At 44.4% G+C, this 8,525-nt stretch overlaps 1 long non-coding RNA gene across 1 annotated transcript; it reads right to left on the minus strand.

The window, feature by feature from the left end:
- Positions 1-270: 270 nt before the first annotated feature.
- LOC115070589 lies at positions 271-6,169 on the minus strand. The gene is made up of 3 exons (XR_003849743.1): positions 6,036-6,169; positions 1,084-1,185; positions 271-389 (listed from the first exon to the last, which is right to left on the minus strand). It is a non-coding gene; the product is annotated as an uncharacterized LOC115070589 (long non-coding RNA).
- Positions 6,170-8,525: the final 2,356 nt, after the last annotated feature.

Here is an 8,525-nt window from a genome sequence, read left to right on the forward strand (position 1 = left end):
TTGAAGAATCATTTTAATTACAGCCTGTGATCAGTTCTAACACGAAAATGAATAATAGAGCCTCATGGATGTTGCAGCCAAGGTCCCTTTGACCTCCTCCCTGCGGGGTCAGGGGATAAGTAGGCGTGAAGTCAATGACGTCAACGACACAGACTCCGGGACACTCACTAGGCAATGTGCAAGCGAGCTCGTTTATTGTGAACACAGGTGTCTCCTTTATACCCCCTTCCCTCCCCCCATTGGTCCCTTATGTCCTGTTGGTGTCCTTCTATTGGAGCTGTGGATGTGTTGTTGGTTTCTAGCTGCTGGGGCAGATTTCCGGACAGCACCCTCCTGCTCATCAATAGGAAGCAGGGTGCGACCGAGCTGTTGGTCTCATGCCTAGCCTCCTACACATGGAGGAGAAGCAAAGAAAGATAAGATCAGATTGTAGAGAGCAAGTTACTCAATGAAAAACCACCGTCCTCAGAACTTTACATACTTTTGCCACTAAAAATCTTGCTGTAGAAGCTGGAGACATGGCTCAGTGGTTAAGAGTACTTACTCTGCAATCATGACAACTGAGTTCAGATCCCAGCACCTCGGTAAGAAACGAGGCATCTTAAAAATGCTTGCAACTCTAGCTCCATGGGATATGTCTGTGTCTTCCAACCTTTGACTATGCATAGGTATGTGAACCCTCACATCCACTCCCCCCCACTTATTCACACTCATGTACACACACACTCATACATGCACACTCACACAGAGACATATAGGCTGACACACAGATACATTTACACACATGCACAGCCACACACATACTCATACCCACACACAGACTCACATACACACACTCTCACACATACACACACACACATGTATATTCACACACATACTCATATACTCTCACATGCACAACCACACATACAGACTCACAGAGTCACACACCCACACTTGCACACACACATATGCACATACATACACATACAAATAAAATAAATCTTAAATCTAAAACTTCATCTAGGGGCTGAGGTGCTGAATCAGTAGACTGAGGACACACCACACAAGTGTGAGGCTTAGAGTCACCATCCCCGCACTCACCTGTAATCCCAGCACTCAGGAGGCAGAGGCAGGAAGGAGCCTGCAGCAAGCTGGCTCACAGGACTCACTGGACTTGGCCAGCTCTGGGGTCAGTGGCAGTCTCTGCATAAACAAATTGGAGAGAAATGGAAGAAAACTTCAAAAGCTAACTTCAGGCCTTCACTTGTTCATACACACATACACATGCATGCACATACATGTGCTCCCACACATATAAACATGCATACAAATGCATGCACTTCTTATACACATATTCACGGGTGAAAACAATGTTTCACTGCATGATTTTCAGTGACATGTGTGGTTTGTCCTGCCTGACTCTGGAATGCCTGTGTAATCAGCCAGAATCCACGGTTCTCAGGCCTGGTTGTTCACACCCCACAGTGGTTCCCTTTCTCCAGGGCTCCAGTTTCACGGATGGGCAAGGAACTTTGAATCTCCCCAACCCTGGCTGCCATCAATTTTCTCTACAATCCCCAAAGCGACTCCAAGCCCTTGAGGAATAACAGCTCTGTGAAAACTTTGGATTAAAGACTTCCAGGCAAGAAACGTGGGGTAGTTCTTAAGACCTCTCTCTGGCAAACACATGAGCATCTTTGTAGGATTTGTTCTTTCTGGGGAACATACAGTCCCAAGGAACACTTTCTCCTTTGTACGTTAATTTTTACCTCAGTGTGATATATCCACCATAAATTCCATCACTTCTTATTTTCTTAAATTCATGTGTGCATTATGCAGGCATTCACAGACTTTTGTTTTGTTTTGAAAAGGACTACTGCTGTGCAATTATTTGCAAACACAACCCACTCCTTTCTCTTTACTATATTTCTTCAAGCAAAACTGAAAATCTGATACGAACAAACTCTTAGCTTCGGTCTAATGTAACAATTTCAGTTAGAGGGAAAACAGAACTTGGAATTGAGTGTTACAGAGGGTAAGCCTCATTATCTATCCAAATGTGGCTAAAGGTTGGTGGAGTGTTGTCACTGAGTGAGATTGCTTTAGGTCTACAAACAGAAACTTAACAATAATTACATCATGCTCATTTAGAACTGAGAAAACAACAGAGAGTAAAAGCAACCTCAGTACGATGTGTAGTGCTGGTGCCCTGAGTAGCATCCTTCCCACTGGGATGCTTTGATGTGAATGTTCCTGACAGGCTCATGTGCTTAGACACTTGGTACCTAGCTAGTGACACCATTTTGGAGGGGTATGGACCCTTTGGAACCTGGAGCTGAGCTGGTGTATGTCAGCCATCAAGATCAGGCTCTGAAGGACACAGAGCCCATGTTCTAGTCTCCTGTCTCTGGATCCTGGTCAGTGGAGCTGTGAAAAGCATCAAGCACACATTCCTACTGCATGGACTCCATGGTTTCCTGACTGTGATGGATGGCAGCTGTAAACCGAAAGAAATCCTTCTTCCCCATTTCTTCGTTCACAGAGACATGGAAAGTCACTAAAACAATCACCCAATCCCTTTAAATTTTCCTCCAAATTCTGAAATTCGAAGGCACACAGCAAATCCCAGTATGATAACTGGTCACTCATAGCTAATACAAGTTATTTTTCTTCTCTGTCTCTGTCTCTCTGTCTCTCTGTGTCTCTCTGTCTCTCTCTGTGTCTCTATCTCTGTCTCTCTGTCTCTCTGTCGCTCTCTCTCTCTGTGTCTCTGTGTCTCTCTGTCTCTCTCTGTGTCTCTCTATGTCTCTGTGTCTCTGTGTCTCTGTCTCTCTCTCTGTCTCTCTTTCTCTCTCTCTGTGTCTCTGTGTCTCTCTGTCTCTCTCTGTGTCTCTCTGTGTCTCTGTGTCTCTGTGTCTCTGTCTCTGTCTGTCTCTCTCTGTCTCTCTTTCTCTCTCTCTGTGTCTCTGTGTCTCTCTGTCTCTGTCTCTCTGTCTCTGTCTCTCTGTCTCTCTCTCTGTCTCTGTCTCTCTCTGTCTCTGTCTCTCTGTGTCTCTCTCTGTCTCTGTGTCTCTCTTTCTGTGTCTCTCTGTCTGTCTCTCTGTCTCTCTCTGTCTCTCTCTGTGTCTCTCTCTCTGTGTCTCTGTGTCTCTGTCTCTGTGTCTCTGTCTCTCTGTCTCTCTCTGTGTCTCTGTGTCTCTCTGTCTCTGTCTCTCTCTGTGTGTCTCTCTGTCTGTCTCTCTCTCTGTATCTCTGTGTCTCTGTCTCTGTGTCTCTGTCTCTCTCTGTCTCTCTCTCTCTCTGTCTCTGTGTCTCTCTCTGTGTCTCTCTGTCTGTCTCTCTGTCTCTCTGTCTCTCTCTGTGTGTCTCTCTGTCTCTGTCTCTGTCTCTGTCTCTGTCTCTGTCTCTGTCTCTCTGTCTCTCTCTGTGTCTCTGTGTCTCTGTGTCTCTGTCTCTGTCTCTCTGTCTCTCTCTGTGTCTCTGTGTCTCTCCTTCTCTGTCTCTCTGTCTCTGTCTCTCTCTGTGTCTCTCTCTGTGTGTCTCTCTCTCTGTCTCTCTGTCTCTCTCTCTGTATCTCTGTGTCTGTCTCTCTGTCTCTGTCTCTCTGTCTCTCTCTGTGTCTCTGTGTCTCTGTCTCTCCTGTCTCTGTCTCTCTGTCTCTCTCTGTGTCTCTCTGTCTCTGTCTCTCTCTGTGTCTCTGTGTGTCTCTCTGTCTGTCTCTCTCTCTGTATCTCTGTGTCTCTCTGTCTCTGTCTCTCTCTGTCTCTCTCTCTGTCTCTGTGTCTCTCTCTGTGTGTCTCTCTGTCTGTCTCTCTGTCTCTCTGTCTCTCTCTCTGTGTCTCTCTGTCTCTGTCTCTGTCTCTGTCTCTGTCTCTCTCTCTCTCTCCCCCTCATTTCCTTCTTGTCATCCACCGACTTTGACTCTTAGAGTCTTTTGGAACCCTTTTCCACAACGGTCCCTGAGCCTTGGTTGGCCCAGTTGTAGTTCAGGTCCTACGCAGGGACCTGTCTTCTGCGTTCTCTTAATCTCGGCACTTTGAACAGCTTTGCTTTCTGGTTTAATCGTTACCCGTTGCATGGGGAGCTTTGCTGGTGAGAGCTGAAGATGTATTAATATTCTCTCTGCCCCACTGTTTCGTTCTGTTCTCTGAGCCTTAAGTTTAGAGGTTGCATTGTAGATGCCACTGATTTCATACGTCTAATACTTCTAGGAAAGGGAAATCCATAGCTTAAGGTTGTAGTTTACCCCTTCGAGGAAGATGAAAAGGAGTCAAAGAAAGAAAGACTCATGAGAAGGACTTCTAATCAGTATGGGTCTGGTTTGAGGTGGTGACAAGTTCTAAACTTCTGTAGTGGAGACTATGGAGTTGAATGCATGGACTCTTTCACTTTAGAAGGACGCTTCTCTGTGTGGGGGTGTGGGGGGTACTTAGACAAGCGGGTGTGAGGAGGGTGGGGGACGGCAGAGCTATCATGCATATGGTAGTCAGAGGTCAACTCTAGATATATTCTTTACATAGTATATTAGTTACTTTGCTGTTGCTGTGAGAAAAAGGCATGACCCAGGGAACCTTAGAGCAGAGTTTAACTTGATAGAGTCCATAACTGCAGGGAGGAAACAGCAGTCAGTGGCAGGAACTGGAAGCTGGCCGAGCACATGTCCCTCCTCAAGCAGGAAGCAGAGGAAGCAAGCTGGAAGTGGGCAAGGCTGTAGAAGCTCAAAGCCCACCTCCAATGAGACACTTCCTCCTATACAACTCCACGTTCTAGAAGCTCTATAACCTCCCCAAACAGCACCACCAATTGGTGAGCACATGTTCAAATGCATAAGCCTATGTGGGACTATTTCCCCAAAGCAACTGTCCTGTGATCCAGGAGGCTGTGCTCCTCAACTCTGATGATCAGAGCAGTGACTGCCCCACCTCTGCCTTTGTTCAGTTCATCAACCAGAAGCCTCCACTCCAGGAATTGAGGAAGGAAGAGCCTGAGGATGGAGGAAGCCTGACTCCACTGACTCTGATTCCTACTTGCTGGGTATCAGAGATTCTCTCTCTGTCTCTGTCTCTGTCTCTCTGTCTCTCTCGTCTCTGTCTCTCTCTCTGTCTCTCTCTGTCTTTCTCTGTCTCTCTCTCTCTCTCTCTTTCTCTCTCTTCCTCTCTCCACAATTCCTAGGTTCTGGTAACTGTTCTCATCTTGACCCTTCAGGGTTATGAAAGAGAAAGTTCTCACATTTACTGACCTCAGGGACTAAATGTACCTTGGTCATGTCCCTGAACACACATAGACATTTTCAGTACTGTTTTCACTGAGTTGGCCTGTTCTACTGTTCCCACACTGAGTCCTTATTGATCATGTTTGGTTTTGGTTTTCTTGTCATGCCACTGGTTTTCATCTGGTGTGCTTTTAATAAGATCGTTCTATTCCTGTATGATCACTACCAGTCTGTTTTCAACAGAAACTTTCTCATAACTACCCTGTTTTAACTTGCACCTCAACTTAGTGCTTCCTCTGTTTTGATCTTTCACATCAACGCTCCCCCAACCACTTCTATTGTCCTACCCAGAGTTAGAATGACTTCTGCAAGATGAGGTCTTTTCCAACCTCCCTTTCTAGGTTTCAACTCATTTAGTCTTATTTTCTCAAGCATTTTCTACATGTTAAAATTCTCCACTTGCTGGGCGTGGTGGTGCACACCTTTAATCCCAGCACTCAGGGGAGTCAGAGGCAGGTGGATCTCTGTGAATTCAAGGCCAGCCTGGTCTACTTAGTGTGTTCTAGGGCAGCTGGGGCTACAGGGAAACTGTGTCTCAAAAAGACAAAACAAATCTTAGTTCTGTTTGTTGAGTGTTTACACTCTTTGCCGAAGCTCATGACAGGAGAAGCAGCTGAAGGCCACGCACAGCAGTCACTCAGACCTGCTTTAGGCACTGAAGAAAGTTGCAATCCCACAAAGAACTTTAGAATTTGGACTTTTTGAGGCAGACAAGCGTGGGGTTGTGGGTCTGGAAACTAATTCAGGTAGAGGAAAGTAAATAAAAGGGAAAAGTACTTACCATATCTTATTCTGCCCTTCCAGGAGCGAGGGGCCGTTCCTCACCCTGCTTACTGTATAGGTGGCTATGTGCTTTCATTTTGCAGTTTACTGACAGCTTCAGCCTGTGAGCACCATCAGCTGTCAATGTCTCTGTCCTTTGTCTCCATGAAACATGCAGCACCTACCTAGGAACAATTTAGAGCACTCAATCAAAGCCCTGTATCTGGGATTGGGGGTAAAAACTGTAACCCCAGTAATTCAGAGGCTGAAGGAGGAGAAGCTTGATTGTAAGGTCAGTCTAGGCTACATAATGAAACCCTGTCTCAAAAGACTGAGAAAAGAATTTAAACCATGCATTCTTTTATGTCCCTGGTTGGGTCTATTTTTGTCTTCTGTGAACTTTTTCAAATTTTCACTCTGATTCATTTGGATTTTGCATTATCATTTATTTTTTGAGCCAATGACTTTTTTTCCCAAACTCATTTAAGCTTTTTAGACCACAGTCCTCTTCATTTATAATTTTATACATCACACAACTAATAGCTCAAAACTGGGAATGCATGGATGCTCAATAAATATTCCTTAATTTGATTTATTATGGCTCTTATTGGTTCTGTCTGCTCTGTCTGGTAGTACAATCTCTTCTGTTTGGTATAAAGCAGACGGCGTGTAATATACTCTGAAACGCAGTCCAGAGTTCATAATCTCTGAGAAACGAGATCTGCTTTCAAACTTGCCAGATCTCTTGTTACAAAACTCCAGGGATGTTAAGCATCCATTTGCCTTAATCTGCCATCTCATTGGTGTGTCTTTTTATCTGCAGCAACATCAGAAGGTGGACTAGGGCTCCACAAATCTTTGCATTTGTTTAAAATTGGTGTTTAGTGCATGTTTATTTTTTTTTCTTTTAAAAAGCATTTGGGGAGAGTTGGGCTGCAAGGTCTCTTGAGGAAAATGGTTTTCTGGCTGCTGCTCCTGTGTTTCCTCATACCGCACATCTGGCCTGTGACTGGAAAACAGGAAAACGGGGTGGGGGGGTGGCGGGGGGGGCAGTCCTGTTTTCTTCTCTGTCAATCCACTGGGATGCTAAGTTGCAAGAATGTTTTCAATTCGCTACAAAGTTTGAGAGTCTAATAGAGGCAGGAAATGTAAAGAAAATTCAAACTATTAAACTACATCCCTGTCTGTCAGAATAACAATCAGTGCTTTAATCAGCAGAAAAGTTTAAATCATTTTCTTTTTTGGTGAAGGCCTAATTGTATAGGTGACTCTCCGGAGACAGTTCATATGATATTGCCCCTACTTAAGGCTGTATCTTCACAACTCATATAAAAATCATGAAAGAATAGCATTATCTCAATGTGTATAAATATGCAGATATTTCACAGCAGATAAAACCAATGTCCAAGCAACTGACTGGTCATGTTTCATATTTTTTACAAGTCTTAACAAAGACATCAGTAATCTAAATTAGTCATTACAGGGTACGATATTTTTAAATCGTGTGTTAACATAAAGCATAAAGAACTCATGTATAGTTTATAAAGATACTAACCCCTGGCCAGAGCTCTCTTTTCTGTGCTCCAGCCTGGGGGCTGTCCTGGGAAGATGGTCTGATAGGGAGGAGGAGAGGCAATTCTCTAATCGCTGCCCAAGTGCTTGTGTGGAGTGACATCCCACAGATGCCAAACTGATAAATCCCCTAAGAACACCAGTGGAGACCCAGAGATAAGACCACCAGTGCGGGTGGGTCCAAATGACAGCATCCCTGGGGCCACTTTTTCAGAAGCATTCTAAGTGATCGAATGATCAATGGATGCAGCAATCCTCAGCATCACAAAAAGCCGATGTAGAAGCCATGTATTTTGTTTGGAAAGAAATCTTCCCTTTAATGAGTATTTACCCTTCTGTCACTTTTTCATTGTAGAATAGCTCTTTGACTTTGGGAATCATTGGAAGAGTTGATTGGCGGCACGGAAAGTCTATTTTTCTATTCTCTTTGCCAAGTTCCTCCACTTCGACATGAAAATTTCCAGTGACTTTCACCCGGATTGACCCATTGCTTCTCAATGGTCACTAAAAATCCCCCAGTGTAGTTTGATTATCCAGAGAATCGTGGCAAGTGCCTGTAAGACACAAGCAAACGGGGCCGCTGATCCCAGGTTATCTTTCTCTTTCACTGTTTTTTAGCCATGTGATAAAAACAGGATGCTTTGCCCCAGACCAGACACTTCTGTGGCTTATCGGCCTGCCTTTCCCTTTCCTCTGACTTTCCTTTGTTTCCTTGAGGGATGTAGAAATCACATAAAACTCTTCAAAACAGAGCTGCTCTCTTACAGATGACCAAAGAGCTATTTGTTTTATTCTGAGGGAAAAATAATAGCTCTAACCTTTGATTTATGTAGAAAACCAACAAACGGGTTTTTTTCCCCCCTATCCCTGGGCATTTTATCTAACACTTTTCTGGCCTTTGGAAACAAAAAAATTCGAATTTACAAAGCAAAGAGTA

Source organism: Nannospalax galili, unplaced genomic scaffold (genome assembly GCF_000622305.1).
Source record: "Nannospalax galili isolate Female #2095 unplaced genomic scaffold, S.galili_v1.0 scaffold1837, whole genome shotgun sequence".
Taxonomy (NCBI): Eukaryota; Metazoa; Chordata; class Mammalia; order Rodentia; family Spalacidae; genus Nannospalax; species Nannospalax galili.